Source organism: Anolis sagrei, chromosome 1, assembly GCF_037176765.1.
Source record: "Anolis sagrei isolate rAnoSag1 chromosome 1, rAnoSag1.mat, whole genome shotgun sequence".
Lineage (NCBI taxonomy): Eukaryota > Metazoa > Chordata > Lepidosauria > Squamata > Dactyloidae > Anolis > Anolis sagrei.
In genome coordinates this window covers 43,007,159-43,021,878 of record NC_090021.1, presented here as the reverse complement: position 1 = coordinate 43,021,878, position 14,720 = coordinate 43,007,159, and the positions used below count along the sequence as shown (strand labels likewise).

General features: G+C 40.4%; 1 long non-coding RNA gene across 1 annotated transcript; it reads left to right on the top strand.

Annotated features, from left to right (window-relative positions):
• The first annotated feature begins 8,924 nt into the window (after positions 1 to 8,924).
• On the top strand, positions 8,925 to 14,519 carry LOC132762097 (uncharacterized). Its single transcript, XR_009630091.2, has 3 exons — positions 8,925 to 8,990; positions 10,259 to 10,317; positions 14,479 to 14,519. It is a non-coding gene; the product is annotated as an uncharacterized lncRNA (long non-coding RNA).
• Positions 14,520 to 14,720: the final 201 nt, after the last annotated feature.

Below are 14,720 nucleotides of genomic sequence, written 5' to 3'. Positions count from 1 at the left end.
ACAAGATGTTGAACCAAGTACACAGTCTGATGAAATAAAGTGGCAAAAGCTGCCAAATTAAAAACAGTCATAAAAACATCCTATTATGTCTGTGTTTATAGTTCATCCCTGATCTGAGTTCATTATAGTTAACCTCCCTTCACTCCCGAAGTGTGTGGTGACTTGATGTTCAGTCCCTAAAGTTCCAGTTTCATAGCAAACCTTTCCATTTTGAAATATTGCTTTGCCACTTTGTTTCCTGACTTTATTTGCTAGCTTCTTATATGTGATGCCCCCAGAAGCAATGCCACATGAAGTGACCAAAGAGTTATTGTGCCATTTTCTCTAAGTTATGAGGCTCTTCTTATTCCTTTCCTTTCATTTGTCCTTGACAATGACATGATGGAAAGCTTATGGGCCTGAGGCAGGTGTTAAGGCGAATGAGCTGTTCTTATGCATTAAATGACAAGACATCTTCTAAACTGCAGGGGTAGGGTAGATCAAAGTGCATTCGAAAGTGAAGGCCGATCCAATAGAAAAATAGAGAGAGGCAGTGACTCAGGGTAAATCTACATCCACGAGAAAACCCAGATTCACCTGAAATCTACTAGTGGTTATCCTCACAATTGTTGCCAACTTCTAGTGAATATTGTGGGTTAAAGTGATTAAAGAGTTACAAGTGATTTTGTCTCACTTTTGGAAAAATAGGGGGATACATGGAAGATTACTGGAAATTCCAGAGCAGCATTTCTCAACCTGGGGGGCGGGACCCCTGGGAGGGGTTGTAAGGGGGTTTCAGAGGGGTCACCAAAGACCATTAGATACATGTATTTCTGATGGTTTTAGGAACCCCTTTGGCAGAGAAGGTTGAAGATATTTCCGTCTTTCCTCCTTTTTGGGAACAGACAGTGAATCCTTCCTCCTCCACTGTGATTGGCTGGCCTCAGACAAGGTTTCTGAGACTCCAAGCAGGGAGGGGAGAGCAGGCACGCTCAGCGCATGGCAGCGTGGTGTGCATGTGTGGGCAAGGGAAAGTGTGCAAGGCTGGAGGGAGGTTCGTGTCAGCAAGTCCTTTCAAGGCATGGCTCTTTGATTGTAGGTAAACTATAAATCCCAGCAACTACAACTCCCAAATGTCAAGATCTATTTTCTCCAAACTCCACCAGTATTCACATTTGATCATATTGAGTATTCATGCCAAGTTTGGTCCAGATCCATCACTGTTTGAGTCCACAGTGCTCTCTGGATGTAGGTGAAGTACAATTCTAAAACTCAAGGTCAATTCTAAAACTCAAGGCCCACCAAACCCTTCCAGTATTTTCTGTTGGTCATACATCCTGCATATCAGATATTTATATTACAATTCACAACAATAGAAAACTTACAGTTATGAAGTAGCAACAAAAATAATTGGAACTGTATTAAAGGGTTGTGGCATTAGGAAGGTTGAGGAGCACTGCTCCAGAGTATTCCACAGCTTCAGGTCAGTCTTGATAGAGAGACTGGGTCTGATTCAGACCAATCTGCTGTCCAGATGGAACAGTGGAACCATCACTCTTTCCCTAATCTCAACAGTGCAGGGAAAGAGGGGGGATTTCTGTTGCTACTGCCACCACTCCCAGCCGGATCTCCAAACTCCTTGCCATCACAAGTTCCCCATTCTGACATCAGCAGTAGACATGTAACCAATAAGAAAAAGGGAACCAAATACCTTCCAGTTACTCTGATTTTGCAGGAAAAGTCCTCATTAATCCTACATCATCTTATTTTTCCATCTGCTTTTAAAATATCCTAGTTTCTCTTTCTTCTTCCCACGCTCTTTTTTTGTTATCAGGCCGTTTCAGTTACTGCGAACTGAGTTCAAAATCCAAAAATAATTTGCATTCAATTAACTCATGGGAGGGAGAAGAGCAGTAGTTAGTGGAATCTTGTCCCCCCCCAGGAAGCTTAAAAAAACAAACTGCTGCAGCTTCTCCAAGCTTGTGTGTACTTTTGCATTCACAAGTCTTGGGCTGTAGTCACACTGCCAAATAACATATAATGCAGTTCAATGTAGTTCAAAAGTTTTCTCCAGAAGGTGTTAGCATTATGCGACAGAGTAGATCCAGCCTTGGTTTAATAGTGGCTCCTTTTTCTCGACGGCCCCTTCTACACTGTCATTTAATCAAGATTATCTAAGCAGATAATCTTTGAACGAGGTGATATGAGTCCACACTGCCATATAATCCAGTTCAAAGCAGATAATCTGGATTTTATATGGCAGTGTAGAAGGGGCCTAAATTCCACAGGAGCTGTCCCAGTGCTGAACCTCTTTTGGAAATAGAACCAGCACCAGGAGCCTAGAGTTGATAAGAGAGGCCAATAATATATCTTGACTTGGGTTACTGCGTGTGCCATTTGTCTTTCTGTCAGATTAATGGATTCTAAAAGCTGTCATCCATTTTTTTCCTCCAAACTCTGGCCTGTCCTTGTATTACTTTAACCCCTTATATTAACCTTCTCTCACACACATTTGAATAGATGACAACTTAATGCCCTCAGGTTGATTTAGAACCTGATTACAAAATGGCAGCAATGAAATTGAGCTGTCCTTATTGTTGCTGCTTGTGCTCTTGTTGTGTGCCATCAAATTGTTGTTTATTCATTCAGTCACTTCCGACTCTTCGTGACTCCATGGACCAGCCCATACCAGAGCTCCCTGTCAGCCATGGCCACCCCAGCTCCCTCAAGGTCAAGCCAGTCACTTCAAGGATAATATCCATCCATCTTGTCCTTGATCGGCACCTCTTCCATTTCCCTTCCATTTTGCCCAGCATCATTATCTTCCTGTCTTCTCATTATGTGGCCAAAGTGCTTCATCTTCATCTGAGGCATCATCTTTGGTTCAGTTTGATAGGACGAAAACAGATATTCCATTATATCAGTGCATTAAAAATGAGAATTTGCAAAGCAGTTTCCGTCTTTGTTTAAAGGGCAAGTTGTTCTCCTTTTTATTCTTCCTCCAAGAAGCAACTATGTGTAAAATACATGACACTTGTCTTTTTCAGCATGGCATTACACTGTTAATATTTCATCATTTTCCTTTTAAAGGTGAGAAGGCCAATAAAATTTATGACAGCCGTTATCTGCTCATGGAGGTATAAAAAGCACTGGGAAGAAGAGTTTTCATGACCAAAGGTAGGCCATCACAGCAAAACGAACATCTTGCCAGCCATTCATTCAGGAACACAGCATGAAGAATCTGCTGATCTCTCTCTGGCTGCCCTTTTTCTTAGGTAAGGCCCTTGTCCCCTGTAAACTTTAGGGATATGCCGCAGGGTTCAATCTAGTTCTTGAAGCTTGGAAAGTGGATCAGAACAAACAGCAATAGTTCTGGAAATAGGAAAATAAATTGTATAATGAACTAGATCTGTCCCTAACATTGAGCAGAATCAAGTGACCAGCTCAGGTGGTAAGTGCTGGGGAGGAAGTGGCAACAGTGACATACATGTTGGTGGCAATGCTGTGGGTGCTCTACAGCTTTCTCCAGGCTTGCTAACCTGAATTCTCATCTTCAGCTGATGTGGAGACAGAGTTTGATGGATCACATATCTCAAGCTCCTTCTACACTGCCCTGTAACCCAGGATCTGATCCCAGGTTATCTGCTTTAAATTGGATTATATGAATCTCCACTGACAGATCATATGGGATAATAAGATAATCAAGGATCAGATCATGGGATATAGGGGCATTGTGGAAGTTTCCCTATGGCCATGCTTGCTGAGGGATTCTATGCTTAATGCTAGGGAAAGAAAGCCAACCAGAAGTTGTCTATACCAGGGTTTCTTAAACTTTGGGTCCCAAGCCCCAAATTTGGTAAAAGTAAGTTTTTTTGGAATATCACTTAATGCAGGCAAGTTTCTATCTTGGGAGCCACGTAGTGTGCTGGAGCAGGGTGGGCAGGCTTGGAGGGGGAGTTCTCCCCAAGCCCCTCCCCTGCCCTTTCTTCCCCTTCCTCTTCTCTTCTGGAGGCAGAAAGTGAAGGAAAGACAGGAAACATTTGGATCCCAAAAGGGTTAGCCTTGGTCAGAATGAGATGGTGGACGGGAGAGAAAAAGTGTATCCATTAGACTACTCTTGATACTCTTGATACTCTTGATAAATAATCCTAGAATCCTAGAGCTGGAAGAGACCACCAAGGGCCATCCTGTCCAACCCCCTGCCATCCAAGAAAGCACAATTAAAGCACTCCCAATAGACAGCCTCTGCGGAGAAGCCTCCAGAGAAGGGGACTCCACCACATTCTGAGGCAGCCTATGTCACTCTGCAACACCCTTTTTCTCTTGGGAAGTTCTTCCTAATCTTTTCAGTCAAATCTCTTTCCCTGCCATTTGAAACAAGTTCTTCCTTGTGCCCTGGTCTCTAGAGCACAGAAAATCAGTTTTCCCCCTTCTCCTCAATGGAACACCCTTTTAAATCTTGAAACATGATTCTCATGTTCCCTCTCAACCTTCTCTACTCTCAGTTAAACATCCCCCAGGATGAAAGGAGGAAGGAAAAAGAGAAGGAAGGGAGGATGGAAGGAAGGAAGGGAGGAATTGAAGGAAGGAAGGGTGGAAGGGAATGGAGGGAGGGAGGAGAGGAAGGGAGGGAGGAAAGAGAGAAAGAATGAAAGACAAAGGGAAGGAAGGAAGGAAGGAGAAAGAGAGGGGGGGAAGGAGGGAGGAAAGAGGGAAGGAAAAACAAAAGGGTGGAAGGGAAAGAAGGAGGGAGGGAGAAAGAGGAAGGAAAGCAAGAAGGAAGGCAGGATAGGATGGTGTGAGAGAGGAGGGCCTGAGAAAAGAGCCCAAGGAGTCACATCTAGCCCCTGTGCCTGAGTTTACCCTTTCCTGACTTAGAGGCTGTTTTAGACATTTTTGTTGGACAGCATTTACAGTGGATTCTCTTCAGCTGTACTTCATTAAAAGGAAAATCAGCCTGTTTAGCAAGCCTGATTTGTTATAAGTAAACGTTTATTTTTATACCTGTTTTATTTAATTATATGCCTGGGAGCATGTACACATTTTTTGGCCCAAAAGAAGTCCTGAGTGGAAAAGTTTAAGAAGCCCTGGTCTACAATAGCCGCAGCAGCAGCAATAATAACAACAACAACAACAACAACAACAATAATAATATCTATTTTAATTGAGCTACAATTTTGCTTCAGGCTGCTTTGGATTCCCCCACCTCCCCATTTAGTTCCACACTTGCTCATAATGCTCTGCATTGACATTGTATTAATTACCACAGATTTCCCCTGTAGAACATGTATTCTTAAAGTACCAGAACAGAGGAGGGTATAGGGTTTTTTCTGGTGTAGACAACTCCATAGTGGGGTTATGGTTGAGCAGGCTTCTGATACCTCACTTGCTCAGAGAATTTGTTGAGTAGCTGTTGCCACTGCTGTGAGATGCAGAAATAAATAAATCTCAAAGCACCATGCACACCAAATAAGCCAATTTCTATACTCAGCAATGTTGTAAAGGAGATGGATTAATTTTATTACCAAACTGTGGGAACATTTATTGCTAAGTGGGCTGCACTACAGGAAATCCTACATCTATATTATGCACAGCTTTTACTCCACTTTTAACTACCTTGTCTTTCCTTCTGAAAATAATGGAAATGAAAGGCTGAGGATAAGAGATTTTTAGCTCCCATTAATTGCAACTCCTAAAGCTCTCACTGCAAAAAGTGCATGACTTAATAGTAATAGAGAATATTGGACCTACATCTTTACTGCCAGCCATGCTGTTTTACTATTAAAAGTGCATAAACATATTTACAGTACAGTAGAAATATATTTAGTCCTATATTGAGTCTTGGGTAGCATCTGAACTGTGGCATGAATGCTGTTTGACACCACTCTAATTGCCATGGTTGAATGCTATGGAATCCTGGGAGTTGTAGTTTGTTGAGGCACCAGCACTCTTTGGCAGAGAAGGCTACAGGGTGTGCAAAACTACAGCTCCCATGATTCCATGACATTGAGCCATGGCAGTTAAAGTGGTGTCAAACGGCTTTAATTCTACAATGTAAATGCACCCCTGAATAAGGCTACTGAAAAAAAAATGCTGTAAGTCCATCAATATTGTGGAGCTAATGGGTAGTTTTAGTTAAGAATATATTTGGGATATTATCTCTATATCTAGGTTTTGCAAGTTACATTCAAATACATTCAAATCAAATAGAGAGAGAGAGAGAGAGAGAGAGAGAGAGAGAGAGAGAGATGACAGAAGGGGGGGGGGAGAGAGATCTGTTAGGTAAGCCATGTATCTTTCTATACAATGGAATGGCTCTAAGGAGCCACTTGATTTTTTCAAGGCTGCAGAGGGGCTCCCTGAGGGATTTACAGAGGAGTAAAAAGAAAAGTATCTCTACACTCCAACTTACAATCCAAAAAGAAGTGTCACTAAAGGAGAAAGAGAAAGAGAGAGAAAAGGGAAAGAAGAAAACTTGGGTACAGATACTTGGTGATGCAAAGTTCTTGGAACAATCAGTTATGATGGAAACAGGCTCCCCACTCTTTGTAAACAAGTAGCATAGTGACTCAACTTTAAGTTTGTGATATAGCTGGAATTTCCTGGTCTTATTGTGGAACCTCTGGAGTTTTGAGATTTGTTTCCATATGCAGCCAGATAGTATCATCACCTATTTTGGGACAGATAGTTGTTCCCTATAGGGCATGTTTAAAACATAGACCATCCTAAAATAAATGTCATTGAGCTCAGGCATATGGGAAGAAACTGACTTCCCCAAAGAATATAGAACAAGGGTGTGGTATAAGGAAGTGTATTAAATAACACAATTTCCCCTTTTCTTCCACTTAAAGGCACTGCAACTCATGTTCTCACAGCCAAGAGTGATGTGGAGGAAATGGAAGCAAAGGTAAGTTATTTTTTTCTGCCTACTGCAGAGTGGGGATGGATTTGAGTTTCTCAAACTTTTTGAACTAGGCATTTTGATTAACATACGTGAGGCCAACCACACCATCAGACTGAGTAAGGCAGCTGCCTTAGACCGCACATTTTAATATTGTTCAGGCAGCAAGATAATTTAGGCAATGCACATCCTTTCCAACTGTCCAAGACAGCCCCAATTCATTCGCTTCTTTTTCAATTATTTTTAAAACATCCCAGTTTTCCTCTCCATTTCCCACTTCCCCCTTTCTCTTCACTTTACTACAATGTAAATACAGTAAGTGTTAGGAGCCATGATGGTGCAATGGGTTAAACCCTTATGCCAGCTGAATCTGCGAGATGGAGTGAGTTCCTGTCTGTGAGCTCCAGCTTCCCATGCGAAGACATGAAAGAAGCCTCCCACAGGATAATAAAACATCCAGGCATCCCCTGGGCAACATCCTTGCAGACGGCCAATTCTCTCATACCAGAACCAACTTGCAGTTTCTCAAGTTACTTCTGACATGAAAAGAAATGCAATATGTAGGGTTTCTCTGCTTAAAACAGGAGTTTTGTGTGTTTTCTCATTAATTATTTTTGTCCTATTGTTGCCTGTTGCCTTTTCTGCCTTGGTACCATGATGATAACCCTCTGATGGGGTTATTGATGGGAAAAGAGATGGGAGGTGCATCTACACTGTAGAATTAATACAGATTGATACCACTTTTATTGCCATGACTCAATGTTATGGCATCATGGAAGTTGGAGTTTTGTAAAGATTTCAACCTTCGTTGTTCAGGTATGCTGGTGCCTCACCAAAAAACTACTCCCATGATTCTGTAACATTGAGCCAAGGCAGTTAAAGTGGCATCAAAACACATTAATTCTTTTGGAAAATGGAAATCTTCAGAACCTTTTGGAGATTTTATGAACGTTGGAAAGGCATGCCCTTGTTAGAAGTCACAACCTTTTGAAAAATGATGCCATAACCTCTTGGTAAAAGCATGTCCTGTTAGAGTAATAAACCTTTGGGAAAATGGCATTCACCAGCATTCATGCAAGGCAACTCGGTTTCTCAGCTGTTAAACTGATGTACCTAGGTATGTCTTTGAACTGTTAGGAACAAAGATATGTCAATGCACACCAGAGTTTCAGAAGTGTTCCTTTAGTTGTCCAAAGACATCTACGCTCTCTTATATATTTGCCTTTGAATCATGTTCTCAAGAGACAAAAATAAACAGACTTCTTTAAAAGTAACATAGTTGGTTTACTCATGTATTCAACATATAGGTACTTTGATTATCAGTCTGGTTACAAATAGATTTGAAGTAGTTTATCTATGTGGATAACACATCTTTCTTAGAATCAATAGTCCAAAGCATCTCTCTGTTCTGAGAGTCTAATAAAGTCCTGTCTAGTCCAATGGAATCTCTAACCATACTGTTCCTTCTAAACCAAATTGTTTCTAAAAATGGAATCTAAGTCCTGAACAAGCCCATTCTGATCATAAGGTCTGCAGCCCCTCCCACAATAAAGAGTTAAGGTAAAATTGCAAACCAATTCACACATATACTATACAGTAAGCAATTATATACATAACAAACAACTAGTGGAGCCTTGAGAAAGTTGCTATTTCCATCAAATTCTATAGTGTAGATGCACGAAAAAGAAAAAGAAGAGAAGGAGGCAAAAGAGGAAGTGTTACTGCTGACCTGGCCATCAAAGTGAGGCAGAGGTGTAATTGTGCCAAGGCGGAAAGGGGGATATGGGCAAAACTGTTGGCTGGAAAGGAGTGTGTAGCATGGTGATTATATTTGGGAAATACATTGTACACAGCCATTTTGATGTGTTTATTTTCCAAAACAACATGGTATGGTTGGAGGATGTGTTCTCTTGGGGAATTCTTTCTAGGAAGAGAGGCTACAGCTGCTCTTTCTACATTCACAGTTCATTCATACCCATTCTTGTTGTTACTTCTCTGCTTCAGGCTTCTTCCACTTCTTCCAAAAATGTTTGTTTTTTCTTTCAGTCTCAAAGGAGCTTTCATGACAACTGCAAGCCACACATTTCCTCTGGCCCCGTCTCAGTGTCAGGTAATTGCATTTGAAATAGGTCTTTAGAGGAAAATACAAATGTAAAGCATACACTCACTGGGTTCACTACAAAATTTTGGAAACAGGTTTATTTATAGTCATTAACAATTCATTAGAAAAAATACAATAATTGTTTCTATAACATAGATTCATTATACTACATAAAATGGGAAATAATTAGTTTTTCCTTTGGAGTGTGTGAAAATGGAATGTTGTTTTGCACTGTTTATTTTATACCCGGGCTAGATTTGAGCAGCTCGACATTAAGTCCAAGTTGGGACGACATCAGAATATCCCCTACACGAGGAGAACCTGTGGGTGCCGTGAGGTAGATGCAGAAGTGGAGGACTCAGAACATTTTTTCTTAAAATGTCCCTACTACAACAGGATCCGGTCTTACTACCTAGAGCCTCTGCTGGAGAACCATACTTATTCAGAGAATAAGGAGAAATTGCACATCCTTCTTCAGGGTTCAGATAAAAACTCTATTTTAAAATTGAGCCTTTTTACCCAAAAAGCGCTGGCCATCCGTGAGAAGATGGAAGCAGAGAGAGGCGACCTTGCTCCCATCAACAAAACTCAAACTTAAAAACTTAATATGGACACGCCACTAGTTTTACCTACCCGTACCCCCCACCCTAACCCTATTTTAAGGAATTAATCAAATTTTTAATCTTTTAACCTCTTTATCTTGTAATTGCTCAATTATTTAGGAGTGGGTCAACAGGCCAGTAGGCCATGATGCCTTGTATTCATATATGGTTTTACTGTATGTGTATGTTTTGTATGTTTTGCATGTTTTGATATGGTCAAAATTGACTAATCAATAAAGAATTGTTGTTGTTGTTGTTGTTTATTTTATCTTGTTTATTTATTTATTTTATTGTGTTGTGATTTTTTTGTTGCTTTGTATTTGATTTTATTTTGCTGTATTGTATCTTTGGGCTTGGTCTCATGTTAGCCGCCCTGAGTCCCCTCGAAGAGATAGGGCGGTCTACAAATAAAGCATTATTATTATTATTATTATTATTATTATTATTATTATAGACACAGAGACAGTCAAAACAATCATTCACACACACTTGATGAAATGCAAATGGGCAGAAAATGTGGTGGTACAAATTTCACTGTCTTGTGGAAAGAACACTTTAGACTAAATCGGTGTAGACTGTAAATATTATCTGTTACTGTTTCTGCATTAATTCTGTTCTGTAAAAAAACCTGTCATATTCTTTTTGTAAATTGCTACTCCTATTTCATCTCTGCAGTTCACACTCTGAGACCATCAGACATCAAAGTTATTGCTGCTATAGGAAGTTTGGGAAATGTGAGTACAACGAGTGTGTTGAAAATAATTAAAGGTGCCATTCTCTTATGCTAAAAAGAAAATCTTTTGGTAGCTACATAATATAGCTTGGTGTGCTGGGTTATATTTTGGTTTTGAACATGAAAAATAACACAAGAATGACCCCCAAGTTCCAATAAATTCTTTGTCCATCCCTGGCACCTAGGGTCGGTGTAGCCATTAACTTAAGTGGCCTCTAGTGAACCTCAGATCAGAGTCACTTCTTAGGCGGGATCTACACTGCCATATAACGCAGTTTCAGAATGCAGATTAACTACATTCAACTGGATTACATGAGTATGCACTGCATATAATCCAGTTGATTGCGGTTAATCTGCATTCTGGAACTATATTATATGGCAGCATAAGTGTGGCTTATCTCCTGGACCTCCAGATTAAGATAAACTGTAAGGCTGGCTTTACACTGCCATATAATGCAGTTTCAAAATGCAGATTCACTGCATTGAACTGGATGATATGGCAGTGTAGACTCATATAAAGCAATTAATCGTCATTCTGAATCTGGGTTGTATGGCAGTGTAGATTCAACCACAGCCATTTCAAGATTTCCACACCATCACATAATCTTTTTTTCTTCATTTGCATTTTGAGCTTTACTTACTTAAACCAAACAATGTGATTTCCTTCACCAATATTATTTTTTACCACAATGAGTTGAACAGACTGTTCATAAAACACATTGTAGTGACCTCTAAATCAAAGCAGCATTAAACAAAGCTAGCTATTTTTTATGTTGTTGCACATCTGAAAATTCACCTCCTGGCATACATGAAAATGACAGGAACATGAAGGGATACATGAAAATGACAGGAACATGAAGGTGCCCTATACGTAACCCATTTGTCCATCTAGCTCTGTGCTTCGCTAGACACACAGCAGTTCTCCTGTGGTTCATCCCGGAGTCTCTTCCAGTCCTTTTTGGAGTGGGCAGGGATTATCTAGGAGTTATATCTCCCCATATAAGCTCCTGGGTTATAAAATCTTCAGGAAAGGTCTTTCTCTGGATCCCAGCACCTTCACCGGCACAACTGGTGGGATTCCTCAGTGGCTGTCAGAAAGGCCAGAACATTCCCTCTCCCTTCTGTTCTTCCATGCACATGTTGTGCATCTCTGTTTGTAGACAGTTGGCCCTCCACTAATCTAGATTTTACTTTTATGGAGTTTATTACAGTGTTTTCTCGAAGAATTTTTGGGTACTCTAGTGTGCTTTTGTGGTAAACTTCTGCTGCAATTTGGCCATAGAAGACCTAGAGAGAACACCCTATCAAGGAATTTCAAGGTCTTCTAGTGCAATTCTATGGTCAACTTGCCATTTTCACTTTTGTGAGGGACCTGTGCCACTAACCCAAGCAAATGTGGAGGGCTATATGTGTGTGTGTATCACTATCTCTATCTACCTATCTTACTTACTTACTTACTTAGGTGATCCCTCGTTGTCTGAGCAGGATAATCCTCCAGGGTGGGCCCATAAGTGACTATGGAGCCCTATTCTTGATCTGCATCATCTCCCGCAGTGAAGGCATTGGTTTGCAGGTGGAAGGTGGTCCTGGTCGGGTTGGCTTGATGCGCCTTTCTTTTGGCATGTTTCTCTCTTTCGCCCTCCATTCGTGCCTCTTCAAATTCTGCAGCACTGCTGGTCACAGCTGACCTCCAGCTGGAGCACTCACAGGCCAGGGCTTCCCAGTTCTCAGTGTCTATGCCACAGTTTTTAAGGTTGGCTTTGAGTCCATCTTTAAATCTCTTTTCCTGCCCTCCAAAATTCCGTTTTCCATTCTTGAGTTCAGAGTACCTATCCATTTAAAATTCATACAGGCTTTTAGATGTTAAGATTTTACAGAAAGCGTTGTATTGTTTTTATTGAATTGCTTTTAATTGCTTTTTTTCCTTTTCAAGCTTATGTTTCAAATTGTTTTATAATGTAACTAATTGAATTATGGCCCAATCTACACTGCCATATAATGCAGTTCAAACGGTACTAAAAGTGCTAAAATGCTGTTCAGTGCAGTTAAGCTGCATTGTATGATTCTACACCAGGCATGGGCAAATGACCAGCTGCTAGGAATTGTGGGAGTTGAAGTCCAAAACACCCGGAGGGCCAGAGTTTGCCCATGACTGGTCTGCAGTGACCATATAATGCAGTTTGAACTGTATTAAATGGTCAGTGTAGATTGGACTTATATTTCCATGTTGATTCTATGTTTATAGCTTTATACTTGATAGAGTTCCAGTTATGAAAGACAGGAATATAAATAAAGTTACCACAACACCACCAACAGCAACAACAACAACAAGCTTTTTGCATATGAATCAGGGGTCCTATCACTGAGCTACAGTCCTTTCCCATCAGTATTTGATAACCTGTTATTCAGCTAAGAAAAGCAACTTGATGAATATTACACTATCACACAAACTGCCAGATTGATTTTTTCCCCACCTTCTGATTTTAAAATGTGATTTTAGTCTCCTCCTGTTAAGTTCACTGGTAGAAAATTGTTCAGCGTCCAATTACCAGAGCTACCAGATCACCCTGTCTAGTTTGACAGATGAATTATCCCAGGAAGACTCACATTATATTCTCTTCTTGGGAGGGATGGTTCTAGCAGGTGTACTTCTCCTCCCATCCATCTCTAATTCTTAAAAGGGCACAATCATTTGTTATGACACTTAAATAGCACAGACTATCCAGATGTCACCCATTCCCATATTAAATCTCCTCCTTTTTCACCTTTGCACTCATCAGGTGTCATTAAATCTAAAATAGACTGAAATAAAACCCCAAAGAAGTGCTAATCTGTCTTTCTCCCTGCGTGTTTTTGTCACTTTCTTGCATGAAGAATAATGGTCTGAAAGGAGGGATAGTGCCTCTTATCCAGGGAGGCTCTCATCTGATTATCTTCCTCATCTGACATCTTTTAAATGCCTGAATAGAGCTTTTATAGTGTCCCACAGAAATTATTTTAAGGATATTATCCTACTTTTCAGCCAACGAAGAGGCTCACTAAGTGGCATACGAATGCAACAGACCCTTGATATCTTTTGAGATTTGGTTTCAGAACCATCCTTCACAGATACCCAAATCCATGGATGCTCAAGGTCCATTTTGTACAAAATAGTGTCTCTTATATAAAATGCCAAAATCAGGGCTTGCTTTTGGGGATGTGGGGGACAGAGCTGGAGATGGTTGAATCCACAGATACAGAATCCAAGGATACACGAGATAGGATTGTTGTTGTTGTTGTTGTTGTGTGCTTTCAAGTCATTTCAGACTTAGGTTGACTCTGAGCGAGGGCTGGGTAAATGACCTTGGAGGGCTGTACCTGGCCCTCGGGCCTTAGTTTGAGGACCTCTGGTGTAAGGTTATGAGATAATAATGGCATTTTGTCCCATCTGACTTAAAAGTACATCTAAAGATAGATCTATACTGCCACATAATCCAGTATTTGATCCCAGATTATCTCCTTTGAACTGGATTATATGAGTCTACACTGCCATATAATCTAGTTTAAAGCAGATAATCCAGGATCAGAAATCTACATGGCAATGTAGATGTCAACCTAAAACTGCTTTGTTAGTAGAATCCTTAAGTAAATCACTAAAAATAACTTCCTTACATCCAATGGAATGCAAGTCCATGCAGTAGATTTAGGTTTAAACTAGTAAATTCATATTCACATAACTGTTGACTTTCATTGTAGCTTTCCTTGTATATTGTCAGTGCTTTGTAGTTATTCATTGATTAATTTGGTTAATTTGAATTCAAAAAAGCAACTCACTGCTCTGTGCTCCTTATTGCTCTCTCAAGGTTGTATGTTAGAATATATTTATGAATTTATGAGAGACAAGAGTCTACTTTTCCAATCTGAAAACTGAGCACAAAATCTTCACTCATCCCTGCCTTACCCCTTAACATTCCTGGTCTTGGTGATCCTTCTTGCCTTGATTAGCTTTGTGGGTCTTCGAGTAATGCCATTTCTTCCCTGACCTCCTTTTCCTAATAACAAACTATCACTTGCAAGCAAGAAAGGGTTACAGGGAAAGATGCAAAGTTATTTTGTGTTGCCTTCCATATTTCAGACATTGACTGAGACTATGCTTGTTTTATTGTTGTTGTTTTTTTAACAGGCTGAAGATTCTAGGACAGAGCAGCCTGACCCCCTCAAAAGGTATTGCTATCTATCATATTATTGCTTCCTGCAAAAATACATCATGCTTGCCATGTCTTTCAATCATTTTGCCTACTAGAATAAAACCTTGACTATGACTAAGGGTAAAAATAGAGTAGCCCCAAAAGGGGGGGGGGGGTGAAACCATATGTGGACTGCTAGGCACCTTCTAGCAGTGAAGAGTAGGTGAAGAGATGATAT